At 49.9% G+C, this 27,666-nt stretch overlaps 36 non-coding genes across 36 annotated transcripts; all 36 read right to left on the bottom strand.

Annotated features, from left to right (window-relative positions):
* Positions 1–318: 318 nt before the first annotated feature.
* Trnaa-agc (transfer RNA alanine (anticodon AGC)) lies at positions 319–391 on the bottom strand. The gene has a single exon. It is a non-coding gene; the product is annotated as a tRNA-Ala (tRNA).
* A 413-nt stretch (positions 392–804) lies between these two features.
* On the bottom strand, positions 805–877 carry Trnaa-ugc (transfer RNA alanine (anticodon UGC)). Its single transcript has one exon. It is a non-coding gene; the product is annotated as a tRNA-Ala (tRNA).
* Positions 878–1,883: 1,006 nt separating this feature from the next.
* Positions 1,884–1,956, bottom strand: Trnaa-agc (transfer RNA alanine (anticodon AGC)). Its single transcript has one exon. It is a non-coding gene; the product is annotated as a tRNA-Ala (tRNA).
* Positions 1,957–2,369: 413 nt separating this feature from the next.
* Positions 2,370–2,442, bottom strand: Trnaa-ugc (transfer RNA alanine (anticodon UGC)). The gene has a single exon. It is a non-coding gene; the product is annotated as a tRNA-Ala (tRNA).
* Positions 2,443–3,448: 1,006 nt separating this feature from the next.
* Trnaa-agc (transfer RNA alanine (anticodon AGC)) lies at positions 3,449–3,521 on the bottom strand. The gene has a single exon. It is a non-coding gene; the product is annotated as a tRNA-Ala (tRNA).
* Positions 3,522–3,934: 413 nt separating this feature from the next.
* On the bottom strand, positions 3,935–4,007 carry Trnaa-ugc (transfer RNA alanine (anticodon UGC)). The gene has a single exon. It is a non-coding gene; the product is annotated as a tRNA-Ala (tRNA).
* A 1,006-nt stretch (positions 4,008–5,013) lies between these two features.
* Trnaa-agc (transfer RNA alanine (anticodon AGC)) lies at positions 5,014–5,086 on the bottom strand. Its single transcript has one exon. It is a non-coding gene; the product is annotated as a tRNA-Ala (tRNA).
* A 413-nt stretch (positions 5,087–5,499) lies between these two features.
* Positions 5,500–5,572, bottom strand: Trnaa-ugc (transfer RNA alanine (anticodon UGC)). Its single transcript has one exon. It is a non-coding gene; the product is annotated as a tRNA-Ala (tRNA).
* Positions 5,573–6,578: 1,006 nt separating this feature from the next.
* On the bottom strand, positions 6,579–6,651 carry Trnaa-agc (transfer RNA alanine (anticodon AGC)). The gene has a single exon. It is a non-coding gene; the product is annotated as a tRNA-Ala (tRNA).
* Positions 6,652–7,064: 413 nt separating this feature from the next.
* Positions 7,065–7,137, bottom strand: Trnaa-ugc (transfer RNA alanine (anticodon UGC)). The gene has a single exon. It is a non-coding gene; the product is annotated as a tRNA-Ala (tRNA).
* Positions 7,138–8,143: 1,006 nt separating this feature from the next.
* On the bottom strand, positions 8,144–8,216 carry Trnaa-agc (transfer RNA alanine (anticodon AGC)). Its single transcript has one exon. It is a non-coding gene; the product is annotated as a tRNA-Ala (tRNA).
* Positions 8,217–8,629: 413 nt separating this feature from the next.
* Trnaa-ugc (transfer RNA alanine (anticodon UGC)) lies at positions 8,630–8,702 on the bottom strand. Its single transcript has one exon. It is a non-coding gene; the product is annotated as a tRNA-Ala (tRNA).
* A 1,006-nt stretch (positions 8,703–9,708) lies between these two features.
* Trnaa-agc (transfer RNA alanine (anticodon AGC)) lies at positions 9,709–9,781 on the bottom strand. The gene has a single exon. It is a non-coding gene; the product is annotated as a tRNA-Ala (tRNA).
* Positions 9,782–10,194: 413 nt separating this feature from the next.
* On the bottom strand, positions 10,195–10,267 carry Trnaa-ugc (transfer RNA alanine (anticodon UGC)). Its single transcript has one exon. It is a non-coding gene; the product is annotated as a tRNA-Ala (tRNA).
* A 1,006-nt stretch (positions 10,268–11,273) lies between these two features.
* On the bottom strand, positions 11,274–11,346 carry Trnaa-agc (transfer RNA alanine (anticodon AGC)). Its single transcript has one exon. It is a non-coding gene; the product is annotated as a tRNA-Ala (tRNA).
* A 413-nt stretch (positions 11,347–11,759) lies between these two features.
* Trnaa-ugc (transfer RNA alanine (anticodon UGC)) lies at positions 11,760–11,832 on the bottom strand. The gene has a single exon. It is a non-coding gene; the product is annotated as a tRNA-Ala (tRNA).
* Positions 11,833–12,838: 1,006 nt separating this feature from the next.
* On the bottom strand, positions 12,839–12,911 carry Trnaa-agc (transfer RNA alanine (anticodon AGC)). The gene has a single exon. It is a non-coding gene; the product is annotated as a tRNA-Ala (tRNA).
* Positions 12,912–13,324: 413 nt separating this feature from the next.
* On the bottom strand, positions 13,325–13,397 carry Trnaa-ugc (transfer RNA alanine (anticodon UGC)). Its single transcript has one exon. It is a non-coding gene; the product is annotated as a tRNA-Ala (tRNA).
* Positions 13,398–14,403: 1,006 nt separating this feature from the next.
* Positions 14,404–14,476, bottom strand: Trnaa-agc (transfer RNA alanine (anticodon AGC)). The gene has a single exon. It is a non-coding gene; the product is annotated as a tRNA-Ala (tRNA).
* A 413-nt stretch (positions 14,477–14,889) lies between these two features.
* Trnaa-ugc (transfer RNA alanine (anticodon UGC)) lies at positions 14,890–14,962 on the bottom strand. Its single transcript has one exon. It is a non-coding gene; the product is annotated as a tRNA-Ala (tRNA).
* A 1,006-nt stretch (positions 14,963–15,968) lies between these two features.
* On the bottom strand, positions 15,969–16,041 carry Trnaa-agc (transfer RNA alanine (anticodon AGC)). Its single transcript has one exon. It is a non-coding gene; the product is annotated as a tRNA-Ala (tRNA).
* Positions 16,042–16,454: 413 nt separating this feature from the next.
* Trnaa-ugc (transfer RNA alanine (anticodon UGC)) lies at positions 16,455–16,527 on the bottom strand. The gene has a single exon. It is a non-coding gene; the product is annotated as a tRNA-Ala (tRNA).
* Positions 16,528–17,533: 1,006 nt separating this feature from the next.
* On the bottom strand, positions 17,534–17,606 carry Trnaa-agc (transfer RNA alanine (anticodon AGC)). The gene has a single exon. It is a non-coding gene; the product is annotated as a tRNA-Ala (tRNA).
* Positions 17,607–18,019: 413 nt separating this feature from the next.
* Positions 18,020–18,092, bottom strand: Trnaa-ugc (transfer RNA alanine (anticodon UGC)). The gene has a single exon. It is a non-coding gene; the product is annotated as a tRNA-Ala (tRNA).
* Positions 18,093–19,098: 1,006 nt separating this feature from the next.
* Positions 19,099–19,171, bottom strand: Trnaa-agc (transfer RNA alanine (anticodon AGC)). The gene has a single exon. It is a non-coding gene; the product is annotated as a tRNA-Ala (tRNA).
* A 413-nt stretch (positions 19,172–19,584) lies between these two features.
* Positions 19,585–19,657, bottom strand: Trnaa-ugc (transfer RNA alanine (anticodon UGC)). Its single transcript has one exon. It is a non-coding gene; the product is annotated as a tRNA-Ala (tRNA).
* Positions 19,658–20,663: 1,006 nt separating this feature from the next.
* Trnaa-agc (transfer RNA alanine (anticodon AGC)) lies at positions 20,664–20,736 on the bottom strand. The gene has a single exon. It is a non-coding gene; the product is annotated as a tRNA-Ala (tRNA).
* Positions 20,737–21,149: 413 nt separating this feature from the next.
* Trnaa-ugc (transfer RNA alanine (anticodon UGC)) lies at positions 21,150–21,222 on the bottom strand. Its single transcript has one exon. It is a non-coding gene; the product is annotated as a tRNA-Ala (tRNA).
* Positions 21,223–22,228: 1,006 nt separating this feature from the next.
* On the bottom strand, positions 22,229–22,301 carry Trnaa-agc (transfer RNA alanine (anticodon AGC)). The gene has a single exon. It is a non-coding gene; the product is annotated as a tRNA-Ala (tRNA).
* Positions 22,302–22,714: 413 nt separating this feature from the next.
* Trnaa-ugc (transfer RNA alanine (anticodon UGC)) lies at positions 22,715–22,787 on the bottom strand. Its single transcript has one exon. It is a non-coding gene; the product is annotated as a tRNA-Ala (tRNA).
* A 1,006-nt stretch (positions 22,788–23,793) lies between these two features.
* On the bottom strand, positions 23,794–23,866 carry Trnaa-agc (transfer RNA alanine (anticodon AGC)). Its single transcript has one exon. It is a non-coding gene; the product is annotated as a tRNA-Ala (tRNA).
* A 413-nt stretch (positions 23,867–24,279) lies between these two features.
* Positions 24,280–24,352, bottom strand: Trnaa-ugc (transfer RNA alanine (anticodon UGC)). The gene has a single exon. It is a non-coding gene; the product is annotated as a tRNA-Ala (tRNA).
* Positions 24,353–25,358: 1,006 nt separating this feature from the next.
* Trnaa-agc (transfer RNA alanine (anticodon AGC)) lies at positions 25,359–25,431 on the bottom strand. Its single transcript has one exon. It is a non-coding gene; the product is annotated as a tRNA-Ala (tRNA).
* Positions 25,432–25,844: 413 nt separating this feature from the next.
* Positions 25,845–25,917, bottom strand: Trnaa-ugc (transfer RNA alanine (anticodon UGC)). Its single transcript has one exon. It is a non-coding gene; the product is annotated as a tRNA-Ala (tRNA).
* A 1,006-nt stretch (positions 25,918–26,923) lies between these two features.
* Positions 26,924–26,996, bottom strand: Trnaa-agc (transfer RNA alanine (anticodon AGC)). The gene has a single exon. It is a non-coding gene; the product is annotated as a tRNA-Ala (tRNA).
* A 413-nt stretch (positions 26,997–27,409) lies between these two features.
* Trnaa-ugc (transfer RNA alanine (anticodon UGC)) lies at positions 27,410–27,482 on the bottom strand. Its single transcript has one exon. It is a non-coding gene; the product is annotated as a tRNA-Ala (tRNA).
* Between the last annotated feature and the right edge of the window lie 184 nt (positions 27,483–27,666).

The raw sequence follows: 27,666 nt of genomic DNA, 5'->3' as shown, positions 1-27,666 counted from the left end.
CATCTGTTATCAGAAGTCACAACTAGCAACACCAGTAGCAGCCGACTGCACGCAAAGAATAGGAATGTGCAGTGGGATTTACGTGAACCTGGCGTAAGGCAGATCTTTCCGACGTAGGCTTAAGAATGTTATGGGAACACTTGTACTGTTTGTAAATTAAGTGTAGCAGTTGGAGGAGGGTGCTTCCTGCGCACGAATAACAGCTCGCTTGCCAATTGTGGATGCTAATCGTTCTGTTGTATCTGCCTAGACACATCTGCTGGCTGTGAATTACTCCACTTGCATGGCAAGGTGCGCATGTAGGGGTGTTAAAAATTCTGGAGGCGCTGGGTATCGATCCCAGTACCTCTCGCATGCTAAGCGAGCGCTCTACCATCTGAGCTACGCCCCCTCCATGATAAATTGTGCTACATACAGCAATATCAATGTCACAGACGCTTGCACTCCCATTATTCCGCAGACAAACACTACTCTCTATGTATCTGTGAGGGTGTCTTTCAGGTTTCGTGCATTCTGTATTGAATCGTAGTTGGCCACAATGGAAGTGGCACGCATCACGTCGAAAATAGAATTCGGACACCGCTCTGAGTAAGACGAACGTGTTGTCCACTCTCTAGACTTCAATGACGTTAAGCCGTGATACCTAAGACAGACCTGCACTCGATGACAGCCGGTCCCCACACATACATCTTGCTCTCCTTACGTCAGTATGCATCATACAAGTCTGTGACGCTGGCTTTGCAACATCTTGCGTGCTTTTAGGTTCGCCGCGATCAACACTTGGCATCCACTGACCACAAAACATGGAGGCGCCGGGGCTTGAACCCGGGACCTTTCACATGCAAAGCGAACGCTCTACCAACTGAGCTACGCCCCCATCCGCGACCAAAGTGCGCTATTCTCCATTCCTTGAGACTCTGATGTGCACGGACACGATGCTTGGTTGGTTTGTAGCGCTGAAGGGACCAGAGTACAAAGGCGCGGACACGTTCATATACACAAGAGTTCCAAGTAGTTTCGATGCTCTGGTATTACGAATGCAAATTCCGTCTGTTTTTAACGTCTTAAATTGAAAGGGGGGTCACAAATTGCTCCGTTTTCACTCCTTGTCGACAATCACACAGCACCTGAGGTAACAAGCACATCTCGAGCCCCATTCTGCACTCCACTGTTCATGCAAACTCAGTGCCTCGCTCTTTGCTACTGTGTACCACTCTTGTCGTCCAACTGCAAAACACTGGGCCACAACAAGTTTCCACGTCTCCATTGCACTGCGCAAACTACGAAACGCTCCCCAAACATGGCACTCGCCCATGCAGCCGACTTTTACGACTTTACACGACGCTCACGCTAGTGACAGCCTCATTTATAGTTCGACGTCGCCCCAAAGCGAATGAGCACATTTCGCCTACGGCTTAGGCCGCCCTCCTAGTGTGGCTGCTCGGTGTCTGCAGGCAGCGAGGGGCTGCAAGCTTCCTGCGTTCGCACCTATGTCACCTGTGCTTGCTTGTCAGAGACAGACTATCGCAAAACATACAAATCACTCCATGAACTGATTGCTACGGCATCTGTTATCAGAAGTCACAACTAGCAACACCAGTAGCAGCCGACTGCACGCAAAGAATAGGAATGTGCAGTGGGATTTACGTGAACCTGGCGTAAGGCAGATCTTTCCGACGTAGGCTTAAGAATGTTATGGGAACACTTGTACTGTTTGTAAATTAAGTGTAGGAGTTGGAGGAGGGTGCTTCCTGCGCACGAATAACAGCTCGCTTGCCAATTGTGGATGCTAATCGTTCTCTTGTATCTGCCTAGACACATCTGCTGGCTGTGAATTACTCCACTTGCATGGCAAGGTGCGCATGTAGGGGTGTTAAAAATTCTGGAGGCGCTGGGTATCGATCCCAGTACCTCTCGCATGCTAAGCGAGCGCTCTACCATCTGAGCTACGCCCCCTCCATGATAAATTGTGCTACATACAGCAATATCAATGTCACAGACGCTTGCACTCCCATTATTCCGCAGACAAACACTACTCTCTATGTATCTGTGAGGGTGTCTTTCAGGTTTCGTGCATTCTGTATTGAATCGTAGTTGGCCACAATGGAAGTGGCACGCATCACGTCGAAAATAGAATTCGGACACCGCTCTGAGTAAGACGATCGTGTTGTCCACTCTCTAGACTTCAATGACGTTAAGCCGTGATACCTAAGACAGACCTGCACTCGATGACAGCCGGTCCCCACACATACATCTTGCTCTCCTTACGTCAGTATGCATCATACAAGTCTGTGACGCTGGCTTTGCAACATCTTGCGTGCTTTTAGGTTCGCCGCGATCAACACTTGGCATCCACTGACCACAAAACATGGAGGCGCCGGGGCTTCAACCCGGGACCTTTCACATGCAAAGCGAACGCTCTACCAACTGAGCTACGCCCCCATCCGCGACCAAAGTGCGCTATTCTCCATTCCTTGAGACTCTGATGTGCACGGACACGATGCTTGGTTGGTTTGTAGCGCTGAAGGGACCAGAGTACAAAGGCGCGGACACGTTCATATACACAAGAGTTCCAAGTAGTTTCGATGCTCTGGTATTACGAATGCAAATTCCGTCTGTTTTTAACGTCTTAAATTGAAAGGGGGGTCACAAATTGCTCCGTTTTCACTCCTTGTCGACAATCACACAGCACCTGAGGTAACAAGCACATCTCGAGCCCCATTCTGCACTCCACTGTTCATGCAAACTCAGTGCCTCGCTCTTTGCTACTGTGTACCACTCTTGTCGTCCAACTGCAAAACACTGGGCCACAACAAGTTTCCACGTCTCCATTGCACTGCGCAAACTACGAAACGCTCCCCAAACATGGCACTCGCCCATGCAGCCGACTTTTACGACTTTACACGACGCTCACGCTAGTGACAGCCTCATTTATAGTTCGACGTCGCCCCAAAGCGAATGAGCACATTTCGCCTACGGCTTAGGCCGCCCTCCTAGTGTGGCTGCTCGGTGTCTGCAGGCAGCGAGGGGCTGCAAGCTTCCTGCGTTCGCACCTATGTCACCTGTGCTTGCTTGTCAGAGACAGACTATCGCAAAACATACAAATCACTCCATGAACTGATTGCTACGGCATCTGTTATCAGAAGTCACAACTAGCAACACCAGTAGCAGCCGACTGCACGCAAAGAATAGGAATGTGCAGTGGGATTTACGGGAACCTGGCGTAAGGCAGATCTTTCCGACGTAGGCTTAAGAATGTTATGGGAACACTTGTACTGTTTGTAAATTAAGTGTAGGAGTTGGAGGAGGGTGCTTCCTGCGCACGAATAACAGCTCGCTTGCCAATTGTGGATGCTAATCGTTCTCTTGTATCTGCCTAGACACATCTGCTGGCTGTGAATTACTCCACTTGCATGGCAAGGTGCGCATGTAGGGGTGTTAAAAATTCTGGAGGCGCTGGGTATCGATCCCAGTACCTCTCGCATGCTAAGCGAGCGCTCTACCATCTGAGCTACGCCCCCTCCATGATAAATTGTGCTACATACAGCAATATCAATGTCACAGACGCTTGCACTCCCATTATTCCGCAGACAAACACTACTCTCTATGTATCTGTGAGGGTGTCTTTCAGGTTTCGTGCATTCTGTATTGAATCGTAGTTGGCCACAATGGAAGTGGCACGCATCACGTCGAAAATAGAATTCGGACACCGCTCTGAGTAAGACGAACGTGTTGTCCACTCTCTAGACTTCAATGACGTTAAGCCGTGATACCTAAGACAGACCTGCACTCGATGACAGCCGGTCCCCACACATACATCTTGCTCTCCTTACGTCAGTATGCATCATACAAGTCTGTGACGCTGGCTTTGCAACATCTTGCGTGCTTTTAGGTTCGCCGCGATCAACACTTGGCATCCACTGACCACAAAACATGGAGGCGCCGGGGCTTGAACCCGGGACCTTTCACATGCAAAGCGAACGCTCTACCAACTGAGCTACGCCCCCATCCGCGACCAAACTGCGCTATTCTCCATTCCTTGAGACTCTGATGTGCACGGACACGATGCTTGGTTGGTTTGTAGCGCTGAAGGGACCAGAGTACAAAGGCGCGGACACGTTCATATACACAAGAGTTCCAAGTAGTTTCGATGCTCTGGTATTACGAATGCAAATTCCGTCTGTTTTTAACGTCTTAAATTGAAAGGGGGGTCACAAATTGCTCTGTTTTCACTCCTTGTCGACAATCACACAGCACCTGAGGTAACAAGCACATCTCGAGCCCCATTCTGCACTCCACTGTTCATGCAAACTCAGTGCCTCGCTCTTTGCTACTGTGTACCACTCTTGTCGTCCAACTGCAAAACACTGGGCCACAACAAGTTTCCACGTCTCCATTGCACTGCGCAAACTACGAAACGCTCCCCAAACATGGCACTCGCCCATGCAGCCGACTTTTACGACTTTACACGACGCTCACGCTAGTGACAGCCTCATTTATAGTTCGACGTCGCCCCAAAGCGAATGAGCACATTTCGCCTACGGCTTAGGCCGCCCTCCTAGTGTGGCTGCTCGGTGTCTGCAGGCAGCGAGGGGCTGCAAGCTTCCTGCGTTCGCACCTATGTCACCTGTGCTTGCTTGTCAGAGACAGACTATCGCAAAACATACAAATCACTCCATGAACTGATTGCTACGGCATCTGTTATCAGAAGTCACAACTAGCAACACCAGTAGCAGCCGACTGCACGCAAAGAATAGGAATGTGCAGTGGGATTTACGTGAACCTGGCGTAAGGCAGATCTTTCCGACGTAGGCTTAAGAATGTTATGGGAACACTTGTACTGTTTGTAAATTAAGTGTAGGAGTTGGAGGAGGGTGCTTCCTGCGCACGAATAACAGCTCGCTTGCCAATTGTGGATGCTAATCGTTCTCTTGTATCTGCCTAGACACATCTGCTGGCTGTGAATTACTCCACTTGCATGGCAAGGTGCGCATGTAGGGGTGTTAAAAATTCTGGAGGCGCTGGGTATCGATCCCAGTACCTCTCGCATGCTAAGCGAGCGCTCTACCATCTGAGCTACGCCCCCTCCATGACAAATTGTGCTACATACAGCAATATCAATGTCACAGACGCTTGCACTCCCATTATTCCGCAGACAAACACTACTCTCTATGTATCTGTGAGGGTGTCTTTCAGGTTTCGTGCATTCTGTATTGAATCGTAGTTGGCCACAATGGAAGTGGCACGCATCACGTCGAAAATAGAATTCGGACACCGCTCTGAGTAAGACGAACGTGTTGTCCACTCTCTAGACTTCAATGACGTTAAGCCGTGATACCTAAGACAGACCTGCACTCGATGACAGCCGGTCCCCACACATACATCTTGCTCTCCTTACGTCAGTATGCATCATACAAGTCTGTGACGCTGGCTTTGCAACATCTTGCGTGCTTTTAGGTTCGCCGCGATCAACACTTGGCATCCACTGACCACAAAACATGGAGGCGCCGGGGCTTGAACCCGGGACCTTTCACATGCAAAGCGAACGCTCTACCAACTGAGCTACGCCCCCATCCGCGACCAAAGTGCGCTATTCTCCATTCCTTGAGACTCTGATGTGCACGGACACGATGCTTGGTTGGTTTGTAGCGCTGAAGGGACCAGAGTACAAAGGCGCGGACACGTTCATATACACAAGAGTTCCAAGTAGTTTCGATGCTCTGGTATTACGAATGCAAATTCCGTCTGTTTTTAACGTCTTAAATTGAAAGGGGGGTCACAAATTGCTCCGTTTTCACTCCTTGTCGACAATCACACAGCACCTGAGGTAACAAGCACATCTCGAGCCCCATTCTGCACTCCACTGTTCATGCAAACTCAGTGCCTCGCTCTTTGCTACTGTGTACCACTCTTGTCGTCCAACTGCAAAACACTGGGCCACAACAAGTTTCCACGTCTCCATTGCACTGCGCAAACTACGAAACGCTCCCCAAACATGGCACTCGCCCATGCAGCCGACTTTTACGACTTTACACGACGCTCACGCTAGTGACAGCCTCATTTATAGTTCGACGTCGCCCCAAAGCGAATGAGCACATTTCGCCTACGGCTTAGGCCGCCCTCCTAGTGTGGCTGCTCGGTGTCTGCAGGCAGCGAGGGGCTGCAAGCTTCCTGCGTTCGCACCTATGTCACCTGTGCTTGCTTGTCAGAGACAGACTATCGCAAAACATACAAATCACTCCATGAACTGATTGCTACGGCATCTGTTATCAGAAGTCACAACTAGCAACACCAGTAGCAGCCGACTGCACGCAAAGAATAGGAATGTGCAGTGGGATTTACGTGAACCTGGCGTAAGGCAGATCTTTCCGACGTAGGCTTAAGAATGTTATGGGAACACTTGTACTGTTTGTAAATTAAGTGTAGGAGTTGGAGGAGGGTGCTTCCTGCGCACGAATAACAGCTCGCTTGCCAATTGTGGATGCTAATCGTTCTCTTGTATCTGCCTAGACACATCTGCTGGCTGTGAATTACTCCACTTGCATGGCAAGGTGCGCATGTAGGGGTGTTAAAAATTCTGGAGGCGCTGGGTATCGATCCCAGTACCTCTCGCATGCTAAGCGAGCGCTCTACCATCTGAGCTACGCCCCCTCCATGATAAATTGTGCTACATACAGCAATATCAATGTCACAGACGCTTGCACTCCCATTATTCCGCAGACAAACACTACTCTCTATGTATCTGTGAGGGTGTCTTTCAGGTTTCGTGCATTCTGTATTGAATCGTAGTTGGCCACAATGGAAGTGGCACGCATCACGTCGAAAATAGAATTCGGACACCGCTCTGAGTAAGACGATCGTGTTGTCCACTCTCTAGACTTCAATGACGTTAAGCCGTGATACCTAAGACAGACCTGCACTCGATGACAGCCGGTCCCCACACATACATCTTGCTCTCCTTACGTCAGTATGCATCATACAAGTCTGTGACGCTGGCTTTGCAACATCTTGCGTGCTTTTAGGTTCGCCGCGATCAACACTTGGCATCCACTGACCACAAAACATGGAGGCGCCGGGGCTTCAACCCGGGACCTTTCACATGCAAAGCGAACGCTCTACCAACTGAGCTACGCCCCCATCCGCGACCAAAGTGCGCTATTCTCCATTCCTTGAGACTCTGATGTGCACGGACACGATGCTTGGTTGGTTTGTAGCGCTGAAGGGACCAGAGTACAAAGGCGCGGACACGTTCATATACACAAGAGTTCCAAGTAGTTTCGATGCTCTGGTATTACGAATGCAAATTCCGTCTGTTTTTAACGTCTTAAATTGAAAGGGGGGTCACAAATTGCTCCGTTTTCACTCCTTGTCGACAATCACACAGCACCTGAGGTAACAAGCACATCTCGAGCCCCATTCTGCACTCCACTGTTCATGCAAACTCAGTGCCTCGCTCTTTGCTACTGTGTACCACTCTTGTCGTCCAACTGCAAAACACTGGGCCACAACAAGTTTCCACGTCTCCATTGCACTGCGCAAACTACGAAACGCTCCCCAAACATGGCACTCGCCCATGCAGCCGACTTTTACGACTTTACACGACGCTCACGCTAGTGACAGCCTCATTTATAGTTCGACGTCGCCCCAAAGCGAATGAGCACATTTCGCCTACGGCTTAGGCCGCCCTCCTAGTGTGGCTGCTCGGTGTCTGCAGGCAGCGAGGGGCTGCAAGCTTCCTGCGTTCGCACCTATGTCACCTGTGCTTGCTTGTCAGAGACAGACTATCGCAAAACATACAAATCACTCCATGAACTGATTGCTACGGCATCTGTTATCAGAAGTCACAACTAGCAACACCAGTAGCAGCCGACTGCACGCAAAGAATAGGAATGTGCAGTGGGATTTACGGGAACCTGGCGTAAGGCAGATCTTTCCGACGTAGGCTTAAGAATGTTATGGGAACACTTGTACTGTTTGTAAATTAAGTGTAGGAGTTGGAGGAGGGTGCTTCCTGCGCACGAATAACAGCTCGCTTGCCAATTGTGGATGCTAATCGTTCTCTTGTATCTGCCTAGACACATCTGCTGGCTGTGAATTACTCCACTTGCATGGCAAGGTGCGCATGTAGGGGTGTTAAAAATTCTGGAGGCGCTGGGTATCGATCCCAGTACCTCTCGCATGCTAAGCGAGCGCTCTACCATCTGAGCTACGCCCCCTCCATGATAAATTGTGCTACATACAGCAATATCAATGTCACAGACGCTTGCACTCCCATTATTCCGCAGACAAACACTACTCTCTATGTATCTGTGAGGGTGTCTTTCAGGTTTCGTGCATTCTGTATTGAATCGTAGTTGGCCACAATGGAAGTGGCACGCATCACGTCGAAAATAGAATTCGGACACCGCTCTGAGTAAGACGAACGTGTTGTCCACTCTCTAGACTTCAATGACGTTAAGCCGTGATACCTAAGACAGACCTGCACTCGATGACAGCCGGTCCCCACACATACATCTTGCTCTCCTTACGTCAGTATGCATCATACAAGTCTGTGACGCTGGCTTTGCAACATCTTGCGTGCTTTTAGGTTCGCCGCGATCAACACTTGGCATCCACTGACCACAAAACATGGAGGCGCCGGGGCTTGAACCCGGGACCTTTCACATGCAAAGCGAACGCTCTACCAACTGAGCTACGCCCCCATCCGCGACCAAACTGCGCTATTCTCCATTCCTTGAGACTCTGATGTGCACGGACACGATGCTTGGTTGGTTTGTAGCGCTGAAGGGACCAGAGTACAAAGGCGCGGACACGTTCATATACACAAGAGTTCCAAGTAGTTTCGATGCTCTGGTATTACGAATGCAAATTCCGTCTGTTTTTAACGTCTTAAATTGAAAGGGGGGTCACAAATTGCTCTGTTTTCACTCCTTGTCGACAATCACACAGCACCTGAGGTAACAAGCACATCTCGAGCCCCATTCTGCACTCCACTGTTCATGCAAACTCAGTGCCTCGCTCTTTGCTACTGTGTACCACTCTTGTCGTCCAACTGCAAAACACTGGGCCACAACAAGTTTCCACGTCTCCATTGCACTGCGCAAACTACGAAACGCTCCCCAAACATGGCACTCGCCCATGCAGCCGACTTTTACGACTTTACACGACGCTCACGCTAGTGACAGCCTCATTTATAGTTCGACGTCGCCCCAAAGCGAATGAGCACATTTCGCCTACGGCTTAGGCCGCCCTCCTAGTGTGGCTGCTCGGTGTCTGCAGGCAGCGAGGGGCTGCAAGCTTCCTGCGTTCGCACCTATGTCACCTGTGCTTGCTTGTCAGAGACAGACTATCGCAAAACATACAAATCACTCCATGAACTGATTGCTACGGCATCTGTTATCAGAAGTCACAACTAGCAACACCAGTAGCAGCCGACTGCACGCAAAGAATAGGAATGTGCAGTGGGATTTACGTGAACCTGGCGTAAGGCAGATCTTTCCGACGTAGGCTTAAGAATGTTATGGGAACACTTGTACTGTTTGTAAATTAAGTGTAGGAGTTGGAGGAGGGTGCTTCCTGCGCACGAATAACAGCTCGCTTGCCAATTGTGGATGCTAATCGTTCTCTTGTATCTGCCTAGACACATCTGCTGGCTGTGAATTACTCCACTTGCATGGCAAGGTGCGCATGTAGGGGTGTTAAAAATTCTGGAGGCGCTGGGTATCGATCCCAGTACCTCTCGCATGCTAAGCGAGCGCTCTACCATCTGAGCTACGCCCCCTCCATGACAAATTGTGCTACATACAGCAATATCAATGTCACAGACGCTTGCACTCCCATTATTCCGCAGACAAACACTACTCTCTATGTATCTGTGAGGGTGTCTTTCAGGTTTCGTGCATTCTGTATTGAATCGTAGTTGGCCACAATGGAAGTGGCACGCATCACGTCGAAAATAGAATTCGGACACCGCTCTGAGTAAGACGAACGTGTTGTCCACTCTCTAGACTTCAATGACGTTAAGCCGTGATACCTAAGACAGACCTGCACTCGATGACAGCCGGTCCCCACACATACATCTTGCTCTCCTTACGTCAGTATGCATCATACAAGTCTGTGACGCTGGCTTTGCAACATCTTGCGTGCTTTTAGGTTCGCCGCGATCAACACTTGGCATCCACTGACCACAAAACATGGAGGCGCCGGGGCTTGAACCCGGGACCTTTCACATGCAAAGCGATCGCTCTACCAACTGAGCTACGCCCCCATCCGCGACAAAACTGCGCTATTCTCCATTCCTTGAGACTCTGATATGCACGGACACGTTGCTTGGTTGGTTTGTAGCGCTGAAGGGACCAGAGTACAAAGGCGCGGACACGTTCATATACACAAGAGTTCCAAGTAGTTTCGATGCTCTGGTATTACGAATGCAAATTCCGTCTGTTTTTAACGTCTTAAATTGAAAGGGGGGTCACAAATTGCTCCGTTTTCACTCCTTGTCGACAATCACACAGCACCTGAGGTAACAAGCACATCTCGAGCCCCATTCTGCACTCCACTGTTCATGCAAACTCAGTGCCTCGCTCTTTGCTACTGTGTACCACTCTTGTCGTCCAACTGCAAAACACTGGGCCACAACAAGTTTCCACGTCTCCATTGCACTGTGCAAACTACGAAACGCTCCCCAAACATGGCACTCGCCCATGCAGCCGACTTTTACGACTTTACACGACGCTCACGCTAGTGACAGCCTCATTTATAGTTCGACGTCGCCCCAAAGCGAATGAGCACATTTCGCCTACGGCTTAGGCCGCCCTCCTAGTGTGGCTGCTCGGTGTCTGCAGGCAGCGAGGGGCTGCAAGCTTCCTGCGTTCGCACCTATGTCACCTGTGCTTGCTTGTCAGAGACAGACTATCGCAAAACATACAAATCACTCCATGAACTGATTGCTACGGCATCTGTTATCAGAAGTCACAACTAGCAACACCAGTAGCAGCCGACTGCACGCAAAGAATAGGAATGTGCAGTGGGATTTACGTGAACCTGGCGTAAGGCAGATCTTTCCGACGTAGGCTTAAGAATGTTATGGGAACACTTGTACTGTTTGTAAATTAAGTGTAGCAGTTGGAGGAGGGTGCTTCCTGCGCACGAATAACAGCTCGCTTGCCAATTGTGGATGCTAATCGTTCTGTTGTATCTGCCTAGACACATCTGCTGGCTGTGAATTACTCCACTTGCATGGCAAGGTGCGCATGTAGGGGTGTTAAAATTTCTGGAGGCGCTGGGTATCGATCCCAGTACCTCTCGCATGCTAAGCGAGCGCTCTACCATCTGAGCTACGCCCCCTCCATGATAAATTGTGCTACATACAGCAATATCAATGTCACAGACGCTTGCACTCCCATTATTCCGCAGACAAACACTACTCTCTATGTATCTGTGAGGGTGTCTTTCAGGTTTCGTGCATTCTGTATTGAATCGTAGTTGGCCACAATGGAAGTGGCACGCATCACGTCGAAAATAGAATTCGGACACCGCTCTGAGTAAGACGAACGTGTTGTCCACTCTCTAGACTTCAATGACGTTAAGCCGTGATACCTAAGACAGACCTGCACTCGATGACAGCCGGTCCCCACACATACATCTTGCTCTCCTTACGTCAGTATGCATCATACAAGTCTGTGACGCTGGCTTTGCAACATCTTGCGTGCTTTTAGGTTCGCCGCGATCAACACTTGGCATCCACTGACCACAAAACATGGAGGCGCCGGGGCTTGAACCCGGGACCTTTCACATGCAAAGCGAACGCTCTACCAACTGAGCTACGCCCCCATCCGCGACCAAAGTGCGCTATTCACCATTCCTTGAGACTCTGATGTGCACGGACACGATGCTTGGTTGGTTTGTAGCGCTGAAGGGACCAGAGTACAAAGGCGCGGACACGTTCATATACACAAGAGTTCCAAGTAGTTTCGATGCTCTGGTATTACGAATGCAAATTCCGTCTGTTTTTAACGTCTTAAATTGAAAGGGGGGTCACAAATTGCTCCGTTTTCACTCCTTGTCGACAATCACACAGCACCTGAGGTAACAAGCACATCTCGAGCCCCATTCTGCACTCCACTGTTCATGCAAACTCAGTGCCTCGCTCTTTGCTACTGTGTACCACTCTTGTCGTCCAACTGCAAAACACTGGGCCACAACAAGTTTCCACGTCTCCATTGCACTGCGCAAACTACGAAACGCTCCCCAAACATGGCACTCGCCCATGCAGCCGACTTTTACGACTTTACACGACGCTCACGCTAGTGACAGCCTCATTTATAGTTCGACGTCGCCCCAAAGCGAATGAGCACATTTCGCCTACGGCTTAGGCCGCCCTCCTAGTGTGGCTGCTCGGTGTCTGCAGGCAGCGAGGGGCTGCAAGCTTCCTGCGTTCGCACCTATGTCACCTGTGCTTGCTTGTCAGAGACAGACTATCGCAAAACATACAAATCACTCCATGAACTGATTGCTACGGCATCTGTTATCAGAAGTCACAACTAGCAACACCAGTAGCAGCCGACTGCACGCAAAGAATAGGAATGTGCAGTGGGATTTACGTGAACCTGGCGTAAGGCAGATCTTTCCGACGTAGGCTTAAGAATGTTATGGGAACACTTGTACTGTTTGTAAATTAAGTGTAGGAGTTGGAGGAGGGTGCTTCCTGCGCACGAATAACAGCTCGCTTGCCAATTGTGGATGCTAATCGTTCTCTTGTATCTGCCTAGACACATCTGCTGGCTGTGAATTACTCCACTTGCATGGCAAGGTGCGCATGTAGGGGTGTTAAAAATTCTGGAGGCGCTGGGTATCGATCCCAGTACCTCTCGCATGCTAAGCGAGCGCTCTACCATCTGAGCTACGCCCCCTCCATGATAAATTGTGCTACATACAGCAATATCAATGTCACAGACGCTTGCACTCCCATTATTCCGCAGACAAACACTACTCTCTATGTATCTGTGAGGGTGTCTTTCAGGTTTCGTGCATTCTGTATTGAATCGTAGTTGGCCACAATGGAAGTGGCACGCATCACGTCGAAAATAGAATTCGGACACCGCTCTGAGTAAGACGATCGTGTTGTCCACTCTCTAGACTTCAATGACGTTAAGCCGTGATACCTAAGACAGACCTGCACTCGATGACAGCCGGTCCCCACACATACATCTTGCTCTCCTTACGTCAGTATGCATCATACAAGTCTGTGACGCTGGCTTTGCAACATCTTGCGTGCTTTTAGGTTCGCCGCGATCAACACTTGGCATCCACTGACCACAAAACATGGAGGCGCCGGGGCTTCAACCCGGGACCTTTCACATGCAAAGCGAACGCTCTACCAACTGAGCTACGCCCCCATCCGCGACCAAAGTGCGCTATTCTCCATTCCTTGAGACTCTGATGTGCACGGACACGATGCTTGGTTGGTTTGTAGCGCTGAAGGGACCAGAGTACAAAGGCGCGGACACGTTCATATACACAAGAGTTCCAAGTAGTTTCGATGCTCTGGTATTACGAATGCAAATTCCGTCTGTTTTTAACGTCTTAAATTGAAAGGGGGGTCACAAATTGCTCCGTTTTCACTCCTTGTCGACAATCACACAGCACCTGAGGTAACAAGCACATCTCGAGCCCCATTCTGCACTCCACTGTTCATGCAAACTCAGTGCCTCGCTCTTTGCTACTGTGTACCACTCTTGTCGTCCAACTGCAAAACACTGGGCCACAACAAGTTTCCACGTCTCCATTGCACTGCGCAAACTACGAAACGCTCCCCAAACATGGCACTCGCCCATGCAGCCGACTTTTACGACTTTACACGACGCTCACGCTAGTGACAGCCTCATTTATAGTTCGACGTCGCCCCAAAGCGAATGAGCACATTTCGCCTACGGCTTAGGCCGCCCTCCTAGTGTGGCTGCTCGGTGTCTGCAGGCAGCGAGGGGCTGCAAGCTTCCTGCGTTCGCACCTATGTCACCTGTGCTTGCTTGTCAGAGACAGACTATCGCAAAACATACAAATCACTCCATGAACTGATTGCTACGGCATCTGTTATCAGAAGTCACAACTAGCAACACCAGTAGCAGCCGACTGCACGCAAAGAATAGGAATGTGCAGTGGGATTTACGTGAACCTGGCGTAAGGCAGATCTTTCCGACGTAGGCTTAAGAATGTTATGGGAACACTTGTACTGTTTGTAAATTAAGTGTAGGAGTTGGAGGAGGGTGCTTCCTGCGCACGAATAACAGCTCGCTTGCCAATTGTGGATGCTAATCGTTCTCTTGTATCTGCCTAGACACATCTGCTGGCTGTGAATTACTCCACTTGCATGGCAAGGTGCGCATGTAGGGGTGTTAAAAATTCTGGAGGCGCTGGGTATCGATCCCAGTACCTCTCGCATGCTAAGCGAGCGCTCTACCATCTGAGCTACGCCCCCTCCATGATAAATTGTGCTACATACAGCAATATCAATGTCACAGACGCTTGCACTCCCATTATTCCGCAGACAAACACTACTCTCTATGTATCTGTGAGGGTGTCTTTCAGGTTTCGTGCATTCTGTATTGAATCGTAGTTGGCCACAATGGAAGTGGCACGCATCACGTCGAAAATAGAATTCGGACACCGCTCTGAGTAAGACGAACGTGTTGTCCACTCTCTAGACTTCAATGACGTTAAGCCGTGATACCTAAGACAGACCTGCACTCGATGACAGCCGGTCCCCACACATACATCTTGCTCTCCTTACGTCAGTATGCATCATACAAGTCTGTGACGCTGGCTTTGCAACATCTTGCGTGCTTTTAGGTTCGCCGCGATCAACACTTGGCATCCACTGACCACAAAACATGGAGGCGCCGGGGCTTGAACCCGGGACCTTTCACATGCAAAGCGAACGCTCTACCAACTGAGCTACGCCCCCATCCGCGACCAAACTGCGCTATTCTCCATTCCTTGAGACTCTGATGTGCACGGACACGATGCTTGGTTGGTTTGTAGCGCTGAAGGGACCAGAGTACAAAGGCGCGGACACGTTCATATACACAAGAGTTCCAAGTAGTTTCGATGCTCTGGTATTACGAATGCAAATTCCGTCTGTTTTTAACGTCTTAAATTGAAAGGGGGGTCACAAATTGCTCCGTTTTCACTCCTTGTCGACAATCACACAGCACCTGAGGTAACAAGCACATCTCGAGCCCCATTCTGCACTCCACTGTTCATGCAAACTCAGTGCCTCGCTCTTTGCTACTGTGTACCACTCTTGTCGTCCAACTGCAAAACACTGGGCCACAACAAGTTTCCACGTCTCCATTGCACTGCGCAAACTACGAAACGCTCCCCAAACATGGCACTCGCCCATGCAGCCGACTTTTACGACTTTACACGACGCTCACGCTAGTGACAGCCTCATTTATAGTTCGACGTCGCCCCAAAGCGAATGAGCACATTTCGCCTACGGCTTAGGCCGCCCTCCTAGTGTGGCTGCTCGGTGTCTGCAGGCAGCGAGGGGCTGCAAGCTTCCTGCGTTCGCACCTATGTCACCTGTGCTTGCTTGTCAGAGACAGACTATCGCAAAACATACAAATCACTCCATGAACTGATTGCTACGGCATCTGTTATCAGAAGTCACAACTAGCAACACCAGTAGCAGCCGACTGCACGCAAAGAATAGGAATGTGCAGTGGGATTTACGTGAACCTGGCGTAAGGCAGATCTTTCCGACGTAGGCTTAAGAATGTTATGGGAACACTTGTACTGTTTGTAAATTAAGTGTAGGAGTTGGAGGAGGGTGCTTCCTGCGCACGAATAACAGCTCGCTTGCCAATTGTGGATGCTAATCGTTCTCTTGTATCTGCCTAGACACATCTGCTGGCTGTGAATTACTCCACTTGCATGGCAAGGTGCGCATGTAGGGGTGTTAAAAATTCTGGAGGCGCTGGGTATCGATCCCAGTACCTCTCGCATGCTAAGCGAGCGCTCTACCATCTGAGCTACGCCCCCTCCATGACAAATTGTGCTACATACAGCAATATCAATGTCACAGACGCTTGCACTCCCATTATTCCGCAGACAAACACTACTCTCTATGTATCTGTGAGGGTGTCTTTCAGGTTTCGTGCATTCTGTATTGAATCGTAGTTGGCCACAATGGAAGTGGCACGCATCACGTCGAAAATAGAATTCGGACACCGCTCTGAGTAAGACGAACGTGTTGTCCACTCTCTAGACTTCAATGACGTTAAGCCGTGATACCTAAGACAGACCTGCACTCGATGACAGCCGGTCCCCACACATACATCTTGCTCTCCTTACGTCAGTATGCATCATACAAGTCTGTGACGCTGGCTTTGCAACATCTTGCGTGCTTTTAGGTTCGCCGCGATCAACACTTGGCATCCACTGACCACAAAACATGGAGGCGCCGGGGCTTGAACCCGGGACCTTTCACATGCAAAGCGATCGCTCTACCAACTGAGCTACGCCCCCATCCGCGACAAAACTGCGCTATTCTCCATTCCTTGAGGCTCTGATATGCACGGACACGTTGCTTGGTTGGTTTGTAGCGCTGAAGGGACCAGAGTACAAAGGCGCGGACACGTTCATATACACAAGAGTTCCAAGTAGTTTCGATGCTCTGGTATTACGAATGCAAATTCCGTCTGTTTTTAACGTCTTAAATTGAAAGGGGGGTCACAAATTGCTCCGTTTTCACTCCTTGTCGACAATCACACAGCACCTGAGGTAACAAGCACATCTCGAGCCCCATTCTGCACTCCACTGTTCATGCAAACTCAGTGCCTCGCTCTTTGCTACTGTGTACCACTCTTGTCGTCCAACTGCAAAACACTGGGCCACAACAAGTTTCCACGTCTCCATTGCACTGCGCAAACTACGAAACGCTCCCCAAACATGGCACTCGCCCATGCAGCCGACTTTTACGACTTTACACGACGCTCACGCTAGTGACAGCCTCATTTATAGTTCGACGTCGCCCCAAAGCGAATGAGCACATTTCGCCTACGGCTTAGGCCGCCCTCCTAGTGTGGCTGCTCGGTGTCTGCAGGCAGCGAGGGGCTGCAAGCTTCCTGCGTTCGCACCTATGTCACCTGTGCTTGCTTGTCAGAGACAGACTATCGCAAAACATACAAATCACTCCATGAACTGATTGCTACGGCATCTGTTATCAGAAGTCACAACTAGCAACACCAGTAGCAGCCGACTGCACGCAAAGAATAGGAATGTGCAGTGGGATTTACGTGAACCTGGCGTAAGGCAGATCTTTCCGACGTAGGCTTAAGAATGTTATGGGAACACTTGTACTGTTTGTAAATTAAGTGTAGGAGTTGGAGGAGGGTGCTTCCTGCGCACGAATAACAGCTCGCTTGCCAATTGTGGATGCTAATCGTTCTCTTGTATCTGCCTAGACACATCTGCTGGCTGTGAATTACTCCACTTGCATGGCAAGGTGCGCATGTAGGGGTGTTAAAAATTCTGGAGGCGCTGGGTATCGATCCCAGTACCTCTCGCATGCTAAGCGAGCGCTCTACCATCTGAGCTACGCCCCCTCCATGATAAATTGTGCTACATACAGCAATATCAATGTCACAGACGCTTGCACTCCCATTATTCCGCAGACAAACACTACTCTCTATGTATCTGTGAGGGTGTCTTTCAGGTTTCGTGCATTCTGTATTGAATCGTAGTTGGCCACAATGGAAGTGGCACGCATCACGTCGAAAATAGAATTCGGACACCGCTCTGAGTAAGACGAACGTGTTGTCCACTCTCTAGACTTCAATGACGTTAAGCCGTGATACCTAAGACAGACCTGCACTCGATGACAGCCGGTCCCCACACATACATCTTGCTCTCCTTACGTCAGTATGCATCATACAAGTCTGTGACGCTGGCTTTGCAACATCTTGCGTGCTTTTAGGTTCGCCGCGATCAACACTTGGCATCCACTGACCACAAAACATGGAGGCGCCGGGGCTTGAACCCGGGACCTTTCACATGCAAAGCGAACGCTCTACCAACTGAGCTACGCCCCCATCCGCGACCAAACTGCGCTATTCTCCATTCCTTGAGACTCTGATGTGCACGGACACGATGCTTGGTTGGTTTGTAGCGCTGAAGGGACCAGAGTACAAAGGCGCGGACACGTTCATATACACAAGAGTTCCAAGTAGTTTCGATGCTCTGGTATTACGAATGCAAATTCCGTCTGTTTTTAACGTCTTAAATTGAAAGGGGGGTCACAAATTGCTCCGTTTTCACTCCTTGTCGACAATCACACAGCACCTGAGGTAACAAGCACATCTCGAGCCCCATTCTGCACTCCACTGTTCATGCAAACTCAGTGCCTCGCTCTTTGCTACTGTGTACCACTCTTGTCGTCCAACTGCAAAACACTGGGCCACAACAAGTTTCCACGTCTCCATTGCACTGCGCAAACTACGAAACGCTCCCCAAACATGGCACTCGCCCATGCAGCCGACTTTTACGACTTTACACGACGCTCACGCTAGTGACAGCCTCATTTATAGTTCGACGTCGCCCCAAAGCGAATGAGCACATTTCGCCTACGGCTTAGGCCGCCCTCCTAGTGTGGCTGCTCGGTGTCTGCAGGCAGCGAGGGGCTGCAAGCTTCCTGCGTTCGCACCTATGTCACCTGTGCTTGCTTGTCAGAGACAGACTATCGCAAAACATACAAATCACTCCATGAACTGATTGCTACGGCATCTGTTATCAGAAGTCACAACTAGCAACACCAGTAGCAGCCGACTGCACGCAAAGAATAGGAATGTGCAGTGGGATTTACGTGAACCTGGCGTAAGGCAGATCTTTCCGACGTAGGCTTAAGAATGTTATGGGAACACTTGTACTGTTTGTAAATTAAGTGTAGGAGTTGGAGGAGGGTGCTTCCTGCGCACGAATAACAGCTCGCTTGCCAATTGTGGATGCTAATCGTTCTCTTGTATCTGCCTAGACACATCTGCTGGCTGTGAATTACTCCACTTGCATGGCAAGGTGCGCATGTAGGGGTGTTAAAAATTCTGGAGGCGCTGGGTATCGATCCCAGTACCTCTCGCATGCTAAGCGAGCGCTCTACCATCTGAGCTACGCCCCCTCCATGATAAATTGTGCTACATACAGCAATATCAATGTCACAGACGCTTGCACTCCCATTATTCCGCAGACAAACACTACTCTCTATGTATCTGTGAGGGTGTCTTTCAGGTTTCGTGCATTCTGTATTGAATCGTAGTTGGCCACAATGGAAGTGGCACGCATCACGTCGAAAATAGAATTCGGACACCGCTCTGAGTAAGACGAACGTGTTGTCCACTCTCCAGACTTCAATGACGTTAAGCCGTGATACCTAAGACAGACCTGCACTCGATGACAGCCGGTCCCCACACATACATCTTGCTCTCCTTACGTCAGTATGCATCATACAAGTCTGTGACGCTGGCTTTGCAACATCTTGCGTGCTTTTAGGTTCGCCGCGATCAACACTTGGCATCCACTGACCACAAAACATGGAGGCGCCGGGGCTTGAACCCGGGAACTTTCACATGCAAAGCGAACGCTCTAACAACTGAGCTACGCCCCCATCCGCGACCAAACTGCGCTATTCTCCATTCCTTGAGACTCTGATGTGCACGGACACGATGCTTGGTTGGTTTGTAGCGCTGAAGGGACCAGAGTACAAAGGCGCGGACACGTTCATATACACAAGAGTTCCAAGTAGTTTCGATGCTCTGGTATTACGAATGCAAATTCCGTCTGTTTTTAACGTCTTAAATTGAAAGGGGGGTCACAAATTGCTCCGTTTTCACTCCTTGTCGACAATCACACAGCACCTGAGGTAACAAGCACATCTCGAGCCCCATTCTGCACTCCACTGTTCATGCAAACTCAGTGCCTCGCTCTTTGCTACTGTGTACCACTCTTGTCGTCCAACTGCAAAACACTGGGCCACAACAAGTTTCCACGTCTCCATTGCACTGCGCAAACTACGAAACGCTCCCCAAACATGGCACTCGCCCATGCAGCCGACTTTTACGACTTTACACGACGCTCACGCTAGTGACAGCCTCATTTATAGTTCGACGTCGCCCCAAAGCGAATGAGCACATTTCGCCTACGGCTTAGGCCGCCCTCCTAGTGTGGCTGCTCGGTGTCTGCAGGCAGCGAGGGGCTGCAAGCTTCCTGCGTTCGCACCTATGTCACCTGTGCTTGCTTGTCAGAGACAGACTATCGCAAAACATACAAATCACTCCATGAACTGATTGCTACGGCATCTGTTATCAGAAGTCACAACTAGCAACACCAGTAGCAGCCGACTGCACGCAAAGAATAGGAATGTGCAGTGGGATTTACGTGAACCTGGCGTAAGGCAGATCTTTCCGACGTAGGCTTAAGAATGTTATGGGAACACTTGTACTGTTTGTAAATTAAGTGTAGGAGTTGGAGGAGGGTGCTTCCTGCGCACGAATAACAGCTCGCTTGCCAATTGTGGATGCTAATCGTTCTCTTGTATCTGCCTAGACACATCTGCTGGCTGTGAATTACTCCACTTGCATGGCAAGGTGCGCATGTAGGGGTGTTAAAAATTCTGGAGGCGCTGGGTATCGATCCCAGTACCTCTCGCATGCTAAGCGAGCGCTCTACCATCTGAGCTACGCCCCCTCCATGATAAATTGTGCTACATACAGCAATATCAATGTCACAGACGCTTGCACTCCCATTATTCCGCAGACAAACACTACTCTCTATGTATCTGTGAGGGTGTCTTTCAGGTTTCGTGCATTCTGTATTGAATCGTAGTTGGCCACAATGGAAGTGGCACGCATCACGTCGAAAATAGAATTCGGACACCGCTCTGAGTAAGACGAACGTGTTGTCCACTCTCTAGACTTCAATGACGTTAAGCCGTGATACCTAAGACAGACCTGCACTCGATGACAGCCGGTCCCCACACATACATCTTGCTCTCCTTACGTCAGTATGCATCATACAAGTCTGTGACGCTGGCTTTGCAACATCTTGCGTGCTTTTAGGTTCGCCGCGATCAACACTTGGCATCCACTGACCACAAAACATGGAGGCGCCGGGGCTTGAACCCGGGACCTTTCACATGCAAAGCGAACGCTCTACCAACTGAGCTACGCCCCCATCCGCGACAAAACTGCGCTATTCTCCATTCCTTGAGACTCTGATATGCACGGACACGATGCTTGGTTGGTTTGTAGCGCTGAAGGGACCAGAGTACAAAGGCGCGGACACGTTCATATACACAAGAGTTCCAAGTAGTTTCGATGCTCTGGTATTACGAATGCAAATTCCGTCTGTTTTTAACGTCTTAAATTGAAAGGGGGGTCACAAATTGCTCCGTTTTCACTCCTTGTCGACAATCACACAGCACCTGAGGTAACAAGCACATCTCGAGCCCCATTCTGCACTCCACTGTTCATGCAAACTCAGTGCCTCGCTCTTTGCTACTGTGTACCACTCTTGTCGTCCAACTGCAAAACACTGGGCCACAACAAGTTTCCACGTCTCCATTGCACTGCGCAAACTACGAAACGCTCCCCAAACATGGCACTCGCCCATGCAGCCGACTTTTACGACTTTACACGACGCTCACGCTAGTGACAGCCTCATTTATAGTTCGACGTCGCCCCAAAGCGAATGAGCACATTTCGCCTACGGCTTAGGCCGCCCTCCTAGTGTGGCTGCTCGGTGTCTGCAGGCAGCGAGGGGCTGCAAGCTTCCTGCGTTCGCACCTATGTCACCTGTGCTTGCTTGTCAGAGACAGACTATCGCAAAACATACAAATCACTCCATGAACTGATTGCTACGGCATCTGTTATCAGAAGTCACAACTAGCAACACCAGTAGCAGCCGACTGCACGCAAAGAATAGGAATGTGCAGTGGGATTTACGTGAACCTGGCGTAAGGCAGATCTTTCCGACGTAGGCTTAAGAATGTTATGGGAACACTTGTACTGTTTGTAAATTAAGTGTAGGAGTTGGAGGAGGGTGCTTCCTGCGCACGAATAACAGCTCGCTTGCCAATTGTGGATGCTAATCGTTCTCTTGTATCTGCCTAGACACATCTGCTGGCTGTGAATTACTCCACTTGCATGGCAAGGTGCGCATGTAGGGGTGTTAAAAATTCTGGAGGCGCTGGGTATCGATCCCAGTACCTCTCGCATGCTAAGCGAGCGCTCTACCATCTGAGCTACGCCCCCTCCATGATAAATTGTGCTACATACAGCAATATCAATGTCACAGACGCTTGCACTCCCATTATTCCGCAGACAAACACTACTCTCTATGTATCTGTGAGGGTGTCTTTCAGGTTTCGTGCATTCTGTATTGAATCGTAGTTGGCCACAATGGAAGTGGCACGCATCACGTCGAAAATAGAATTCGGACACCGCTCTGAGTAAGACGAACGTGTTGTCCACTCTCCAGACTTCAATGACGTTAAGCCGTGATACCTAAGACAGACCTGCACTCGATGACAGCCGGTCCCCACACATACATCTTGCTCTCCTTACGTCAGTATGCATCATACAAGTCTGTGACGCTGGCTTTGCAACATCTTGCGTGCTTTTAGGTTCGCCGCGATCAACACTTGGCATCCACTGACCACAAAACATGGAGGCGCCGGGGCTTGAACCCGGGACCTTTCACATGCAAAGCGAACGCTCTACCAACTGAGCTACGCCCCCATCCGCGACCAAACTGCGCTATTCTCCATTCCTTGAGACTCTGATGTGCACGGACACGATGCTTGGTTGGTTTGTAGCGCTGAAGGGACCAGAGTACAAAGGCGCGGACACGTTCATATACACAAGAGTTCCAAGTAGTTTCGATGCTCTGGTATTACGAATGCAAATTCCGTCTGTTTTTAACGTCTTAAATTGAAAGGGGGGTCACAAATTGCTCCGTTTTCACTCCTTGTCGACAATCACACAGCACCTGAGGTAACAAGCACATCTCGAGCCCCATTCTGCACTCCACTGTTCATGCAAACTCAGTGCCTCGCTCTTTGCTACTGTGTACCACTCTTGTCGTCCAACTGCAAAACACTGGGCCACAACAAGTTTCCACGTCTCCATTGCACTGCGCAAACTACGAAACGCTCCCCAAACATGGCACTCGCCCATGCAGCCGACTTTTACGACTTTACACGACGCTCACGCTAGTGACAGCCTCATTTATAGTTCGACGTCGCCCCAAAGCGAATGAGCACATTTCGCCTACGGCTTAGGCCGCCCTCCTAGTGTGGCTGCTCGGTGTCTGCAGGCAGCGAGGGGCTGCAAGCTTCCTGCGTTCGCACCTATGTCACCTGTGCTTGCTTGTCAGAGACAGACTATCGCAAAACATACAAATCACTCCATGAACTGATTGCTACGGCATCTGTTATCAGAAGTCACAACTAGCAACACCAGTAGCAGCCGACTGCACGCAAAGAATAGGAATGTGCAGTGGGATTTACGTGAACCTGGCGTAAGGCAGATCTTTCCGACGTAGGCTTAAGAATGTTATGGGAACACTTGTACTGTTTGTAAATTAAGTGTAGGAGTTGGAGGAGGGTGCTTCCTGCGCACGAATAACAGCTCGCTTGCCAATTGTGGATGCTAATCGTTCTCTTGTATCTGCCTAGACACATCTGCTGGCTGTGAATTACTCCACTTGCATGGCAAGGTGCGCATGTAGGGGTGTTAAAAATTCTGGAGGCGCTGGGTATCGATCCCAGTACCTCTCGCATGCTAAGCGAGCGCTCTACCATCTGAGCTACGCCCCCTCCATGATAAATTGTGCTACATACAGCAATATCAATGTCACAGACGCTTGCACTCCCATTATTCCGCAGACAAACACTACTCTCTATGTATCTGTGAGGGTGTCTTTCAGGTTTCGTGCATTCTGTATTGAATCGTAGTTGGCCACAATGGAAGTGGCACGCATCACGTCGAAAATAGAATTCGGACACCGCTCTGAGTAAGACGAACGTGTTGTCCACTCTCTAGACTTCAATGACGTTAAGCCGTGATACCTAAGACAGACCTGCACTCGATGACAGCCGGTCCCCACACATACATCTTGCTCTCCTTACGTCAGTATGCATCATACAAGTCTGTGACGCTGGCTTTGCAACATCTTGCGTGCTTTTAGGTTCGCCGCGATCAACACTTGGCATCCACTGACCACAAAACATGGAGGCGCCGGGGCTTGAACCCGGGACCTTTCACATGCAAAGCGAACGCTCTACCAACTGAGCTACGCCCCCATCCGCGACAAAACTGCGCTATTCTCCATTCCTTGAGACTCTGATATGCACGGACACGATGCTTGGTTGGTTTGTAGCGCTGAAGGGACCAGAGTACAAAGGCGCGGACACGTTCATATACACAAGAGTTCCAAGTAGTTTCGATGCTCTGGTATTACGAATGCAAATTCCGTCTGTTTTTAACGTCTTAAATTGAAAGGGGGGTCACAAATTGCTCCGTTTTCACTCCTTGTCGACAATCACACAGCACCTGAGGTAACAAGCACATCTCGAGCCCCATTCTGCACTCCACTGTTCATGCAAACTCAGTGCCTCGCTCTTTGCTACTGTGTACCACTCTTGTCGTCCAACTGCAAAACACTGGGCCACAACAAGTTTCCACGTCTCCATTGCACTGCGCAAACTACGAAACGCTCCCCAAACATGGCACTCGCCCATGCAGCCGACTTTTACGACTTTACACGACGCTCACGCTAGTGACAGCCTCATTTATAGTTCGACGTCGCCCCAAAGCGAATGAGCACATTTCGCCTACGGCTTAGGCCGCCCTCCTAGTGTGGCTGCTCGGTGTCTGCAGGCAGCGAGGGGCTGCAAGCTTCCTGCGTTCGCACCTATGTCACCTGTGCTTGCTTGTCAGAGACAGACTATCGCAAAACATACAAATCACTCCATGAACTGATTGCTACGGCATCTGTTATCAGAAGTCACAACTAGCAACACCAGTAGCAGCCGACTGCACGCAAAGAATAGGAATGTGCAGTGGGATTTACGTGAACCTGGCGTAAGGCAGATCTTTCCGACGTAGGCTTAAGAATGTTATGGGAACACTTGTACTGTTTGTAAATTAAGTGTAGGAGTTGGAGGAGGGTGCTTCCTGCGCACGAATAACAGCTCGCTTGCCAATTGTGGATGCTAATCGTTCTCTTGTATCTGCCTAGACACATCTGCTGGCTGTGAATTACTCCACTTGCATGGCAAGGTGCGCATGTAGGGGTGTTAAAAATTCTGGAGGCGCTGGGTATCGATCCCAGTACCTCTCGCATGCTAAGCGAGCGCTCTACCATCTGAGCTACGCCCCCTCCATGATAAATTGTGCTACATACAGCAATATCAATGTCACAGACGCTTGCACTCCCATTATTCCGCAGACAAACACTACTCTCTATGTATCTGTGAGGGTGTCTTTCAGGTTTCGTGCATTCTGTATTGAATCGTAGTTGGCCACAATGGAAGTGGCACGCATCACGTCGAAAATAGAATTCGGACACCGCTCTGAGTAAGACGAACGTGTTGTCCACTCTCCAGACTTCAATGACGTTAAGCCGTGATACCTAAGACAGACCTGCACTCGATGACAGCCGGTCCCCACACATACATCTTGCTCTCCTTACGTCAGTATGCATCATACAAGTCTGTGACGCTGGCTTTGCAACATCTTGCGTGCTTTTAGGTTCGCCGCGATCAACACTTGGCATCCACTGACCACAAAACATGGAGGCGCCGGGGCTTGAACCCGGGACCTTTCACATGCAAAGCGAACGCTCTACCAACTGAGCTACGCCCCCATCCGCGACCAAACTGCGCTATTCTCCATTCCTTGAGACTCTGATGTGCACGGACACGATGCTTGGTTGGTTTGTAGCGCTGAAGGGACCAGAGTACAAAGGCGCGGACACGTTCATATACACAAGAGTTCCAAGTAGTTTCGATGCTCTGGTATTACGAATGCAAATTCCGTCTGTTTTTAACGTCTTAAATTGAAAGGGGGGTCACAAATTGCTCCGTTTTCACTCCTTGTCGACAATCACACAGCACCTGAGGTAACAAGCACATCTCGAGCCCCATTCTGCACTCCACTGTTCATGCAAACTCAGTGCCTCGCTCTTTGCTACTGTGTACCACTCTTGTCGTCCAACTGCAAAACACTGGGCCACAACAAGTTTCCACGTCTCCATTGCACTGCGCAAACTACGAAACGCTCCCCAAACATGGCACTCGCCCATGCAGCCGACTTTTACGACTTTACACGACGCTCACGCTAGTGACAGCCTCATTTATAGTTCGACGTCGCCCCAAAGCGAATGAGCACATTTCGCCTACGGCTTAGGCCGCCCTCCTAGTGTGGCTGCTCGGTGTCTGCAGGCAGCGAGGGGCTGCAAGCTTCCTGCGTTCGCACCTATGTCACCTGTGCTTGCTTGTCAGAGACAGACTATCGCAAAACATACAAATCACTCCATGAACTGATTGCTACGGCATCTGTTATCAGAAGTCACAACTAGCAACACCAGTAGCAGCCGACTGCACGCAAAGAATAGGAATGTGCAGTGGGATTTACGTGAACCTGGCGTAAGGCAGATCTTTCCGACGTAGGCTTAAGAATGTTATGGGAACACTTGTACTGTTTGTAAATTAAGTGTAGGAGTTGGAGGAGGGTGCTTCCTGCGCACGAATAACAGCTCGCTTGCCAATTGTGGATGCTAATCGTTCTCTTGTATCTGCCTAGACACATCTGCTGGCTGTGAATTACTCCACTTGCATGGCAAGGTGCGCATGTAGGGGTGTTAAAAATTCTGGAGGCGCTGGGTATCGATCCCAGTACCTCTCGCATGCTAAGCGAGCGCTCTACCATCTGAGCTACGCCCCCTCCATGATAAATTGTGCTACATACAGCAATATCAATGTCACAGACGCTTGCACTCCCATTATTCCGCAGACAAACACTACTCTCTATGTATCTGTGAGGGTGTCTTTCAGGTTTCGTGCATTCTGTATTGAATCGTAGTTGGCCACAATGGAAGTGGCACGCATCACGTCGAAAATAGAATTCGGACACCGCTCTGAGTAAGACGAACGTGTTGTCCACTCTCTAGACTTCAATGACGTTAAGCCGTGATACCTAAGACAGACCTGCACTCGATGACAGCCGGTCCCCACACATACATCTTGCTCTCCTTACGTCAGTATGCATCATACAAGTCTGTGACGCTGGCTTTGCAACATCTTGCGTGCTTTTAGGTTCGCCGCGATCAACACTTGGCATCCACTGACCACAAAACATGGAGGCGCCGGGGCTTGAACCCGGGACCTTTCACATGCAAAGCGAACGCTCTACCCACTGAGCTACGCCCCCATCCGCGACCAAACTGCGCTATTCTCCATTCCTTTGGACTCTGATGTGCACGGACACGATGCTTGGTTGGTTTGTAGCGCTGAAGGGACCAGAGTACAAAGGCGCGGACACGTTCATATACACAAGAGTTCCAAGTAGTTTCGATGCTCTGGTATTACGAATGCAAATTCCGTCTGTTTTTAAC

This window comes from Schistocerca gregaria, chromosome 6 (assembly GCF_023897955.1).
Source record: "Schistocerca gregaria isolate iqSchGreg1 chromosome 6, iqSchGreg1.2, whole genome shotgun sequence".
NCBI classification, from domain to species: Eukaryota; Metazoa; Arthropoda; class Insecta; order Orthoptera; family Acrididae; genus Schistocerca; species Schistocerca gregaria.
This window is presented reverse-complemented; position numbering and strand designations above follow the sequence as displayed.